The following is a 13870-nucleotide window of genomic DNA, read 5'->3' on the forward strand; positions in this document are numbered from 1 at the left end:
AGAAGGGACTCAATATATAAAGGAATGCACAAGTAATAGACATGTGAGGCCAAGCTATGGCAAAAGAAACAACATACAGTAGTAGCATAGAGCAAGCGTTCGAAGCATGATAGTCAGGTTTCAGTGGTTTAATAATAGAGAAAAGGATCAGAGGCATGCAAAGAGTCGAGTGAAAATCATAGTCGAGTTTGACAGGTAGCAAGAACTCAGAACCAAAAGAGTCACATAAAGAAAACGAGATGCTGAAGTAAAGGAATCAGACGGAGCGATTTCAAACAGGCGAGTTGCACAAACAAACTCAAGAACTCGAACAGACCCCAAAGAACTAGGGTTTTTGAAATCATTTAGAGGTGATAAGCAAGTGAAACAAATAAACACTCTCAGAATCTCAAATAAAACCCCAAAAAATTAGGGTTTTCAATACTAATCTGGTGTACACAAAGTAATTCAAACAGATAGACTCAAAAACTCAAACAAATCTCCAAAAAATAGGTTTTCAACACCAGTCAAACTTAGAGATGATAAGCAGATGAATCGAACAAAACATTACAAACAGACTCAGAAACCCTAGTTTGAAATCAAAAGATTTGAAAAAGGAAATCTGGGGAAAACGCATAAAACATCAAATATGGCACAGATCAAGCACAGATCTAAACAAATAAGCGAAAAAGAACCTCGAATATGCTAGGGTTTCTGAGAACCTTAGAAATGAGAAAGGCTTGGAAGAAACAAGATCAGATCTGGAGTCGATAAAGTCGGAATCAGGCTAAGGAGGCTAAGACACGCCGGAGCAAGGCCGAAGATGGCTGAAAACCTCGAATCGACGAAGGTTTGGGCAAAGACCCTTGAAGTATGGCCTTGAAACTTCAGGTATCAAGGACGTGAGAGTAGTAGGGGGTGAGTATAGGTCGTCCATGGTCAGAACAACCATGGATTCCGGCGGATTTGGGGTTGGAGGTGGCAGAGAGCGATTAGGGTTTCGAGAGAGCTCGAGAGCGTTTGAGAGGAGAGAGAAGTTAGAGGCATCGCTTCTGAAAGAATGGGGTAGGGTTTAGGGGTCGTTTGGAATTAAAAAGGAAAGAAGAGATCTGGGTCGTTGATCAAAAATGATCAACGACTCAGATTTTTGTTAAAAAAGAAACGGGCGGGTTTGGGCAATTGGATAAGGTAATTGGGTTGAAATTGATTTGGGGGTTGGGATTGGATTGAATTGGGATGCAAATTGGGCTGTAATTGAAATGTAATTGGGGCTAAATTTTAAATAGCCATTTTCCCATTTTATTTTATAAAAAATAGTAAAAGGTTTTTTCTGAAACCAATTGAAGGTACTAAATTAATAAATAATATACAAATATTAAATTAAAAATGCTTAAATTAATTTAATAATTATAAAATGTTGTAAATCATAAAATAGGCTATAATTGCAATTACATACAATTTAGCTTTAAAAATGCCAAATAAATTTGTAAAATATACAAAAATTACCTTAATTATATTTTGGCGTAAGCGTGAGAATGAAATGAGTTATTCACCAAAATTATAATTTTGGAATAATTATTGCATTTTTGTGGTGTAAAAATAGGCAGTAGGTAGGTTTTAAAATCATTAAAAATGCCAAAACTGTTGGGTGTGCTTACATATGCACGTATATGCTATTTTGGAAATATTTTGGGTATAAAATTACCTAGGAAAAAATTGGGTATCAACACCATTAACGTCCAATATCAAGGTTTTTTCTTCTACAACCAGTCAAAATCTTCAAAGTTTATACACAACAATAACTTTTGATGGTTATGATTTCGGATTCCTTCAGTAATATAAGAGGGAAGGAAAAGAGAGCAGCAATTCCATCATTGACATCCATTAAAAAGTTTTGAAGCTTTGAATTTAAATTTGGGTTTTCAAAAATCATTATTTATTTGGATTGGGTGTTATTGTAAATAATTGGGAATATGGTTTTTTCTTCTTCTTCGAGTTTAAATCCGAAATTCAGCCAAAACCAAGTCTAATCTTCACCAAAACCCCTCAAAATTGAGATATAAACTCCAAACCATATTTTCAATTATTTGCAACAACACCCAATCCAAACAATAAAAACCCAAATTTGAATTTAAAGCTTCAAAGTTTTTTAATGGTTGTCAATGATGGAATTGCTGCTCTCTTTTCCTTTGCTTTGTATTACTGAAATTTGGACATAATTGTGTTTGATGTAGAAGATTTAATCGTTTTTGATTTGTGAATTGTAGAGAAATAATCAATTCGTTTTTGAATTGTAGAAGAATAATCAATTCGTTTTTGAATTGTAGAAGAATAATTGCATTTGATGTAGAGACGTTAAATTTGAAACGAAACTGACGAAGAAGATTAATGTGCGTGATTTGCGTTTAGAAGATCTAGAAGAATATTTAATCCCCCAATTTTAGCGCGCCTAAATAAGGAAGCCTACAGCTACAATGATTCCTTATTTAATGCATGATCTATATTTTGTAGAAATACTATTAGCATGAAGGGTAATATGCAAACTATGAACATATTTGGTAATATAATTTCCTATATGGTATAGGAACGAAAATTTCCCTTAGGAATATCATTATGAAGTGGGCTCATTGCTCTTTCAAGCAAGACAAGCCCATTTGAAATCCAACCCAAATCATCACTAGTGTCTTCTGGCTTTTCAAGTGCCCCATGGCATTAAACCACCTGCAAAAATATGACACTTTTTTCGGGTGATCTTTAGCTTTTGACATCTGCTTGCTTTATGAGTAAAATTTTAAGGTCAAAATTTAGTTAAAAATGTAACCCATTGAGCATGCAAGGAACAACACTTGTTAAAGTTAAAGTTCTAGCAATAAGATAATTCAAGATTATCCACTTTGAGGACTATTTTGTGTACTACACCCTTAAACCACAATCCCTACCTTTTTCCTTCTTGTACTACCTTTTGGGTTGTGATGTGCCCTTAAATAAAAGATTAAAAGGAAAAAGAAAGGACTTATGAACAGTGCAAACCCTGCACCATTAAGGTGTAGAGTAAAAATTACAAGTATTAGGTTATGATTTTTTATACATATAAATGACATCACTCTTTCATAAAATTGTTCCTTTTCTTTTGTGACTTCTTATTTTTATCATATATGTATGAAATAACATGTGATTAGCCTTTCGCCTATGCAAACATATATTAATATAAATTACTATTAATATATAGATAACTGTCGTAATAAAATGTGATGATTAATCGGTAGATATTTCAATGCTTACATGGCGCGCGCACACACATGTACTGAAAAAGGAGATCCAAAAAAAGAGTCACGGGTGTATAAAGCATCCTGCATTCACGTAAAATACAGTAAAGGGTCCGCATTTAAAGGAATATGATATGTACAGTCTAATCTAATACAAATATTAATGATTATTTGTATTCGAATTTATGACCCATAGGTTTCCTCAAAAAAAAAAAAAAAAATGGGGAGGGGGTGTTGAGGGGCAAGAAAAATTTGGTGCTAACTGCATCTGCATTTGCCACCAGCTTCATGTATTTTCAACAAACTGAGGACCCCACTGTATGTATTTCTACTATTTAGGACCCTCGTTGTTTGCAATTTGTTCTTTTAAGAGGCCCCACATCATCCATTCGTTGATTTCAGGAATCTGGAAAAAAGAAATACCACAATTATTTGTGTACGTATTCCTTTAAAATTAACTATACTTGAAAAATATATATAATAAAAGGAAAAAGAAACACGTAGAAAGACTCTCTGACAAAACAAAGATGCTAAAAGGCTAGAGAATTAAATATTCGAAATTTAATATGAGCTAGAATTATTGAATAGTTTCAATGATATTTACTAATGCAGTGACTCTCTTTAATGACTAGTATTTTTGTGAACTTGCATAAAATATCCGATCTTATATAATAAGCTACTCTGTTTTAAAGCATCTTGAACTGTGACAAACTCATTGTTTTCCAATTAAACTTAATTAAAACTAACAGTGGGAAAAAGAATAGTGATATTTTACATCTTTTAATCTAAATTCAAGATCCACTTGTGCTTGAAAGCTTAATACGAATACTACTCTTTCTGAAATGAAAAAATAAAGATGGTTTTTTTTTGGGGATTTTTCGACGCGATGTCCATTATTCAAATTGGAGTTCCTACTAATTCAAATTCGTACTACATAAAATCCATCAAATTAAAGACAAAGCATTTCATGCAGGATTTTTTCATGCTCGGAGCTCGACCCAGGTAAAAGAGGGAGAAATTAAAAAATAATCAGATTTACAATCGGTCGTTCAAAAATAGCTCAGTTTCAAAAGTAATTGAAATTAGCCATTTTTCATGTCAAAATAAATCTGAGCGAAAACACTGTTCAAAACCCCAAAAAATACGACAGTATATTATGCTGGAGTTAGCATAAGTATACTTGAACTACAACATATTATACTGGAGTTCCAGGATAAGTATGCTCGAACTCCAGCATAATATACCGGAGTTCCAGCAAGTATATCGGTCCAGCATAATATACTGGAGTTTGGAGCACCAGTGCTCCAGTCTCCAGTATATTATACTGGACCTAGCAAAGTATTTTGTCCAACATAATATGCTGGAGTTCATACATAGGTGCACCGAACTCCAGTATATTATGATGGACCGGTCTTTGTTGCCGCAAAATAGGGGCTATTTTTCATTGACTTGGTAAATACTGACTATTTTTGAATGATCAGTCCGAAAACTAGCTATACCGTGCTACTTTTACGGTAAAAGATGGTCATTATTAGTACGTTAAACTAATTGGAAGGTGAACCAAAAGTGCTTGTGGGATCCAACCACTTCTTTGCAAGTTGCAATTGGTAAGGGTAACGTAACACTTACATTACATGTGCAGTCCCACTATCACACCTAGTGCTGGTGATGCAGCAAATAGCTACAAGTACAAAAAAAATACTGCTGCTCATGTTAATTATGTATAAGGAAATAGTAAAAAACAAAAAGATCCACACAAAAATAAAAAGGGGTTGAATTGAGAACTAACTATGAAATACATTGTCTAAGTACTACAAAGTTACCAAATACTTGCGTTGGTAGAAAGTAACAGATGCTCTATAGAATTAGGGGAGGTACGTGCAAGCTGGGTCAAGATACCAAATTATGCAAACAAAATAATATAAAGTACCTTGTATTACTTTCTTACTGCTTTGATTATGTGTACCATAAGCAAATGGTCTACCGAAAACAGTCTCTTTATCTGCTTCAAATACGGATAAGGCTAAGTTGCGTACACCTTACCCTCCTAATATAAACCTCGCATGTGAGAATACACTGTGTATGTTGTTGTTTGTCAGTACATTGATTATTGTGCTAATTAAACATCTTACCAATTGCTTAATTGGGGCAATCATCACCACCAATTAGATACTATATTTAGTATTTTTCTCTGGATGGCATGGACAATACAGTATGGCGTTTATGGTAGTCTGATATGCAGATAGGATAATATGATGGCATAATTAAGTAGATTAAATCATACACGAATTATGAATTGATAAAATATGAATTGTAGCCAAGTGTTCATTCATTGTACTAAAAACAATAAATATGCGAACTTTAATATAATTCTACGTACGTTAGCTCCGCAAGTAACGTAATTCTTTTTCCAATTTTAGAATTAAATGTGTTTCCTCGTGTCGTAACATCAAAATCAGTTGATAGCTTCATACCGTTTGATGTGTATGAGTAATAGAGCTAAACTCATATAAGCTAATAATATTAAATTATTTATTTTAAAAAAAAAGTTGCACTATCATATCACCTAAAACATAATTGCATATAATTATCCAGAATACGTAATATTGGTATCTTGAAATATAAGGCAATCAACTTGATACAACGAATTAAATTATACTATATTGTAAAAACTGTTAAGTGTATAGTATGATGTTTTATTGATACAGCCAAATTTGAAGTGTCAATGGGAATACCAAACACGTCATTATCTAATACAGTGTCTAATACGACCTCCAAAAACGTATCAAACCAATAAGTGTAACAGACAAATTAGAATACAAAATTTATTTATAGATTTATAGTTAATTGAAGAAGGCCCCATGACAAAGCATTTGGTGAACAAAATTCGTCTTATTTAACTAATTATGGATTAAATTAATGCACCCTCGACGATACCTTTCAATTAGAATAATAATTGTTTATTAGACCAACCACGACTGATTACTTGATCAATCTTTCACAATCATTATATTCAACTGTATCATTTTCAAAACTTTTATCCTTAATTAAAGAAGTACTACTAATATAATTTTGGCCAAATACGTAAAACAGATGGAATCTTTTTGCGCCGCTTAAAGTTAGAAACTTATATATTTGACTATCAATTATCAAGCTTTTTTATATTTTATTCTCGAGTAAATTTAATAATAAAACAAAATTTATTAAGAGCAGAATTGCTTTAGAGCAAAGTAATGGGTACTTATAACGTCACCTTCCTGGTTAGTTAAAAATCATTGTGTTTATTCAGCTGTAAGAGCTTTTTGCAGAACTAATTACGGGGAGACAAAACAATATCCAACGATTAGGGTAGTATAATCAAACTTTTCGATAACATTCTCGGATATTTTTTTGGCTTCTATAATAAAGCGCTGTTGTATATATTTATTATACTTTTGGTTAATATTGCCTATGTCGTTGAGAAAACTCTCGATTTGCGCTTGACCCTTACAGCTTGTTTGGATGATTGTTACGCATCGTTCAATAATGTATCGTATCGTACTGTATTATATTGTATTGTATCGTTCAATAAATATAATGTTTGGATAGATTGTGTCGTTTGCCATTGTTTCATGATATCACGCACCAGTATTATGAAGAATAAACTTGCAATATTATAAAGAAAAATTATGATGCAAGGTAAAATTATTATATAAAAAGATAGGGTAAATGATAAAATAAAATAATTTAATAATAATAAAGGGTGAGATTGAGAGAAAAAGACAAGGCAACGACGCGACCACACCAAAAAGACAGGGCCAAAATTTGATCACATCCAACTATGCCTTATAAAAAGGACTATGCGGTCATTGAAAATATAATCCGGTTTACGAGTCCGCAGTCGAATCCCACAGAGAACTAAGACTTAGCTACAACTGTTTAATATTGCTAAGAAGACAAGCTCGAACAATTCCTAAATAATAAATATTAAGATTCTTATATCTAATTAACTAAATAATTGAAGTAGTAGATTAACAACTAAAGATACTACGGGTTAGAGAAAAGATTAAGGAGGTCTAGAGTTATGATTTCCCCTATTATCGGAATCCTTCCTGCTACGTTTTCTATAAATTCGCCTAAATATTCTCTACCGATCATTAGCGCTCTGACTATCGTAACTCTCTCCCAAAATTGTGAAGTGGAAGCTAAATTTTTGTAGCAACAAGGTACGTGTTCCTTGGTTGTGCCAGTTCTATTAAAATTTAATTGGTTTTTTGGTTTTCTATTTTCTAAAATTAGAAATGACAATTGAATCAAAATAAGTACGATTTTAATTTGATTTTTTTCCAATTTTGCAGGCCATATAGACTTCATAGTACAACTTTACAAAAATGGGATCCAAGCTTTTTGAACTTGATAATTTTTCAATATGGGTGCTTCAGTTGTAAGGTTAATTAGTCCTAAAGTAATTTTATGTATCATGCATGAACAAATGTATGTCGTTTAGTTTTTAACTATGAATCTTTTTTGTCGCTAATAATTGTACTGTTCAACTACAAAATTTAAGTCGCAGCCATTTAAAATCATATTTTTCGTGACACAAATTTTGTTATGACTAAATTGTAGGTTAAACAGAGACGATTAAATAATTGTCACTAATTATTTGCACAATTAGTGACAAAAAGTAAGGTCATAATTAAATATAAACTTTGGTAGCTAAAGTTTACAATGTTTAACTATACATTTTAATTTGTCACTATTGTAATATCATTTTTTTGTGACGAAACTTTTTCGTGTCCAAAGTTTTACCACTTTTAAGACAAATTATAATTTGTCATAAATTGGGTATATCATTAGTGACAAAATAATATGTCACCGATGATATAAAATTCGTGGCTAATGTTATTCAACAATGGTGCCAACTTTTGTTTTTGGTGGGAATTTTAGCGGACAAAACATTTGCTACAAAATTTTATGTTTCATCACCAAAAGTATGCGGCTTATGTATTTAAATACGAAACACAATTTGCGTCACGAAAAGTGAATTATTAGTGACGAATTTTGTGTTGTGGCCAACAGTTTTGTAGCTAAATATCACATTTGTTGTAGTGTTACCACAATTTACTAGACATATTCTCCCGCAATTACGCTAGCTGGCATTAAGTACGACTCACTCGGATCGAACCCAAGATTTTGTTATACCCAACCCCACTTTTACACCCTTTTGTATTGATCCCTCATATACGTTAGGAATAATGTTGTTCAACAACTACCTAAATATGCACTCTCTCCCGAGTAATACACACTAAATAGGCACAGTCGATTGAGAGCTATTCAACCAACCACAATAATAACGTAGTTGAACAAATAGAGAAAATACTACAACAAATTTATATTAACGTAATAGAAAAATCATCCTCTAATAGGTTCCATCAAAACACTAGATAACAAATAAGCTATTCATAATAATATGCATAAATACAATACTAGAATTCATAACCAATAATGGAAAGTAAGAAGAAGGAAGTGAAAAACTCCTAGTAGAATTCTCCCCCTTGCTAGTGTGTTCTTGCCTCCTTAGGTCGAATCTCCGGTCTCCACGACGGCTCCGTGCTCTTCCTAGGTCTAAATTGTGTCAAGAGTCACCTAAATAACGTTTTTCCAGGTATATATACCAAGTAGGGTGGGGCCTAGACTAAAACATCTTCTCCTGCGTGAAATAGGACAATCACTCTGTAAAATTTGTACAGGCGCGCCGCATGGGGCGACGCATTGTGCGGCGCGGCAGTGGGGAAGTTCAGAGAGCTGTTTTCTGACATACTGTTGGAAAATTGCACAGATGCGGCGCACGCTGCGGCACACTGTGCGGTGTGGTAGTGGGGAATTCGCAAAAATACAAAACATGAAAATTGTAGCCCTTTTGAATAGCTTTGCAACGATATATTGTGGAGCCAAAACGGAGTTCTGAGCAAAAAGTTATGTGTATTTTACTAGACAATACATCGTATACCCGCTCGATTCTTCGTTTCGTTCTTAACTATCATCCGTTGATCCCCGAACACGATCCCGCTTGATTCCTTGGTCTTTTACTCAAACTCCAAAGCTCCAAATCGCTTGAATTCATTCCATAATATCTGCATAGCTCGGAATCACTCCTACAAGACATAAAATACATAATTAGTGCAAAACACTAGCAATTAAAGTTCAAACTCAATTAAAGTGCAGTAAATTAAAATGTGATAAACGACTAAAATACGTAATTATAGCCTATCATCACATGGCAAATACGAGATAATTTGCTTATACCAAAGATATGAATGAACCAGAAATTTAACCGAGAACAAAATTGTTCTATTTCATATAGTACAAATAATAAATTTGGACCTTTTCCCTAATATGTACATCATGCGTACATCTCATTTAAATTTTACAACATTGTTATTTGTGAAGTCTAATATTTCTTTTTTCTTTTCTGTAGTAGCAATATATTTTCAAATTAAATTCTCAATAAATGTTTAACCATGTTTGGTACGAATGTGTGATATTCTTATGTAATTCTTAAATATGTACATTCTTATTAAAAAATTAACATTTTAATTTCCGAATCATACTAAAATTAAATGCATGGACCCTCAATCCGAACTCATTGTCCTTTTAGACAAAGAGTAATAATTAACAGAAGAAAAAGAGGAATAGTTTTCATAAGGAGACAAGAACTTCCAACCCATACTCTACTTTCCTCTTTAGTCTTTTTAGTTTTAATAAAAGAGGAGTCCAGGTATTCATTCATATCCAAATTATAACAAAAAATAGCAGCAAATTTTATTGTAAAGTGGATTAGGATAGATACGGGTAGAACCCCACCACTTTGCATTCTATTCAAATTGGCCCCAACATTTAAGGCACTTCATTTCTTTGTCGTCCTATTTTCCCTAATCTATAAATTTTTCAATGTAACTTTTAACGAACTGTTTTTGCTTTTATTTCGGAAGGTTCTTCTGGCTTTGTTGCATCAATATAATGTATCATCTTCAAAGAAAATAGGATTTTACTTGCAATTTGGATTCAATCTATAGTTCAAATTGGAAACTAATGTTCCAATTTAATAATTGAAATTTCATTTTACACTCGATTGGTGCGACATTCAAAATCTGCCGTGCCATTTTCCCTTTCCTTGCTTCTTCTTTTTCTTATTCAAAGATCTACCCTCTCCAAAAAAAAAAAAATATTGCACAAAGCATCCCGCGTTCACACAGGGTCCATGAAATAACCGCATATCAAGGGGTGTAACGTAGACAACCTACCCTAATACAAAAATAAGTGGCTGATTCCACGACTCGAACCCAACCTACAAGTCATACAAAGACAAGTTCATTGTTGCTCCAAGGCTCACCTTCAACATATTTTATTCCAGAAACAAGTATCCAACATTTTTTCGAACTTGTACGGTGAAATGAATTATATATAATAAAAATATAACACATATTAGGTGATCTTTTTTGTGTGAAATTTTCGCAACATTATCTTGTTGACTGATTAGATTCTAATTACATGTAATAATTATGCTTAATTTCTTATTATTGCAATCTCTGCATTGATCTATACCATCCTTTTGTTTTTGGTGCACCTCCCAACAAAGGTTGCTAGGGTAGAGAGGAGTCGACAAGAATTAAAAGGGACTTAAATAAGTTTGGCAACCTATCGAAACCAATTACTTCAAAGTTTTTAACTCTAATTATGTTCGTACTTGGAGTAGGAGCTCTAATTCTGCCCTCCAAATTAGATAGTAAGTAGTACCACCTATTTGTCTCTTGGAACTTAATCATTTTTTAATTTTTTTTTTGTTTTCTTTACAATTAATAGTACATCTTCCCATTGGTTTTTCCTTTTTTTCTTTCTCCCTTAAAAAACATAAAAAATTAAGAATTTAATGTTTTTAAATTTATTTTCATAATTCCAAATTTCTCGTCCTTTACCTCCTTTCATGTTCAGTTTTTTCGCTATCGAAACGAGGAAATAACATATACTGGTAATAAAATAATGAATAGTTAGTTGCATTTGACTTTCAAAAAGAAAAAAGGAGCAATCATTTTAACTCATGGAGTTGAATTTAACCATGTAATCACTATCTACACCACAACTTTGGTGACCCCAGGTGTTCTTTTGGATCAGACCCCCACCCGTACAAGCGTTCACGATCGTTCATGGTTCGGTTTGGATCGATTTTTCCCTAAAAAGAAATCAAATCAAGTAAGTCAATTTTTCAAATAATAGAATCAAACCAAACAAATTAAGTCAGTTTTTTCTCGATTCGGTTTATGTCGGGTTTTGTCAGTTTTTTGGGTTTTTCGGTTATTTGTTGGTTTTTTCTTAAATATAAGACATACACTACCAAACACATATTCCGGCTACCACATTTTCAACATAACACTATCAAATCAATTGCCCTTTGAGAAATCTATTATTTACTAAAATATATTAATGATAATCGAATCAAATAGTGACGAATAATTTAAGTACTCAATTAAAAATATATTTTTTTTAACATGAAATAGATTCTTACACTTAACAAAAGAAAACTACCAATCAAACTAGCATATAAAGGTAAGAACTATACTAAAAGTGCAAACAATTAACATTCACCATAAATTTTTTGAAACTTTGTATAAAAATATACATATAAATAGGTGTAATAATAAATTTGAAATAGCTATTCCTACAGTCGATTTGGTTAGATTTTTTCGGTTATTTTTTAATTAAAGCCAAAACAAAACCAAAGTTGATCGGTTTTTAAAATTCAAAATCAAAACCAAACCAAACCAAAAAGTATCGATTGTTTTGGTCGGTTTGGTTTGATTTTCGGTTTGGTTCGGTTTTTCGGGTTTTTATGAACACCCCTACCTACAACCACTATACCACCACCCCCACGAGGTGTACTTTTGTAAAGCTAGCAGCTCAATGAACAAAACTGTGAGAGAGAAAAATTTAGAGTAATACCACAAAGTCCATAGTAATACGCTAGTTCCCACTTCTACTCTGGTATCTCTAACCTATGAGTTAGAGCTAATTTTTGGGGAGGGAGGAGGTTAGAATGATAAAATCTAGGGTTACCAAAATATAGCTTTGATATTTTGTGAAAGAATTTAAACATTTAATTTTAAAAATGTACGACACTGAATAAAAATTATTCAGAACTATTATAAGCTTTTATGGATAACCTTACATGACGAAATAGAAATAAATTACCATCATGTATTGAAAATAAATTCATACAAATATTAAAATAACCCAAGATTATATTGATCAGCATACCTGTAAATTTTTAATGCCACTTAATTGCATTTTTTTCGTTTATTTTACTTTCTCGTGTAGCTATAAGGCTGATATTGCATTTTAATACTTAGAGGTTACCTATAAACTCTCAAAATGTCCAATCTTTAATTTGCAGCCAATCTCTACTCTCCCCACCTTTATTTTTTTTGTTTCTTATTCGGTGTTCGGTACCCGCATTGGAGCCCGATTATATCATGATTTGTGCCGCGTAGGGCACCATTCAGGAGAAGAGTTCCCTATCAAGGATTTTCTATACTCAGAAATCGAAATCGGAAACTATGTTTAAGGAAAGAACAGCCCCATCCGTTGCACCATATCCTGTGGTGGTCCCCTCCTTTATTTACTTGTTATTATTAGCCTACAATTCAAATAAAGTTCATAACGTTTGAGGTTTAATTATGCCCATATATATAATCAAGTGAAGGTGAAACAAGAAAGGAAAAACTCCAAGCAATTGTTTTTTATAGGGGAAAAAAAGCAAAAAAGGTCTTCTTCTAATTTGACTTTGGAAGAAAGAAGGGAACTCAAGTCATGCATGTCATAAGCTACTTAACTATAACTAAAATGAAGCACAATTTTTCAAATTTAAGTCAATTGAAGTTACGTTAACTGATGGAAATTGAACTGTTGAACCAAAATAGAGGTGCTTTTTACGGCATGTCTTTGTTCATGCCATTTGGTTGATTATTACATAACCTACATTAATTTAAACAGTTATATTTCCCCAGAGTTGATGAGCTGTAACTAACTAATATAACACTCATTTTGTGGACCAAGAATCTATCAGAAAATAAGCCTCATTTTATTCTTAAAATAATCATATTATAAGGTATGAAATTTGCATGATTGGATTTTAGGTAAGCAAAATACCAAAACTTTAACTACCCTTTTATTATTTTTTTCATTCATGCCAAACTATGAAACTGATTGCTTGTTATAAGGATTTCATTTATTTTTTTATATTTTCGAAAAAGTTCGTTGTGTTAATTTGTGGTATTATCGTATCTTAAACCATTCAAAAGAGGATTTGTTCCAAATAACACTCCAATTCACGTAATGCATGTATTTGCTTCTTTATTACCATTTATTCTAAGTGTTTTTTTAGCAGTTTTAATTAATTCGCTCAAGATACACACATATTTTTAGCAGTTTCAATTAACTTGCTCAAAATACACCCCGAGGGAATTAAAGTAACTTTTTACTCGTTCTTTTCAACGCTACAATAACTATATAGATTATTTCTTATCGTACCATGATGAATTTGTAGTATTGTTTCTAAAATTTGAATCAGTGTTGCAACTTTTTTCTGCCCG

This window comes from Nicotiana tabacum, chromosome 16, assembly GCF_000715075.1.
Source record: "Nicotiana tabacum cultivar K326 chromosome 16, ASM71507v2, whole genome shotgun sequence".
Lineage (NCBI taxonomy): Eukaryota > Viridiplantae > Streptophyta > Magnoliopsida > Solanales > Solanaceae > Nicotiana > Nicotiana tabacum.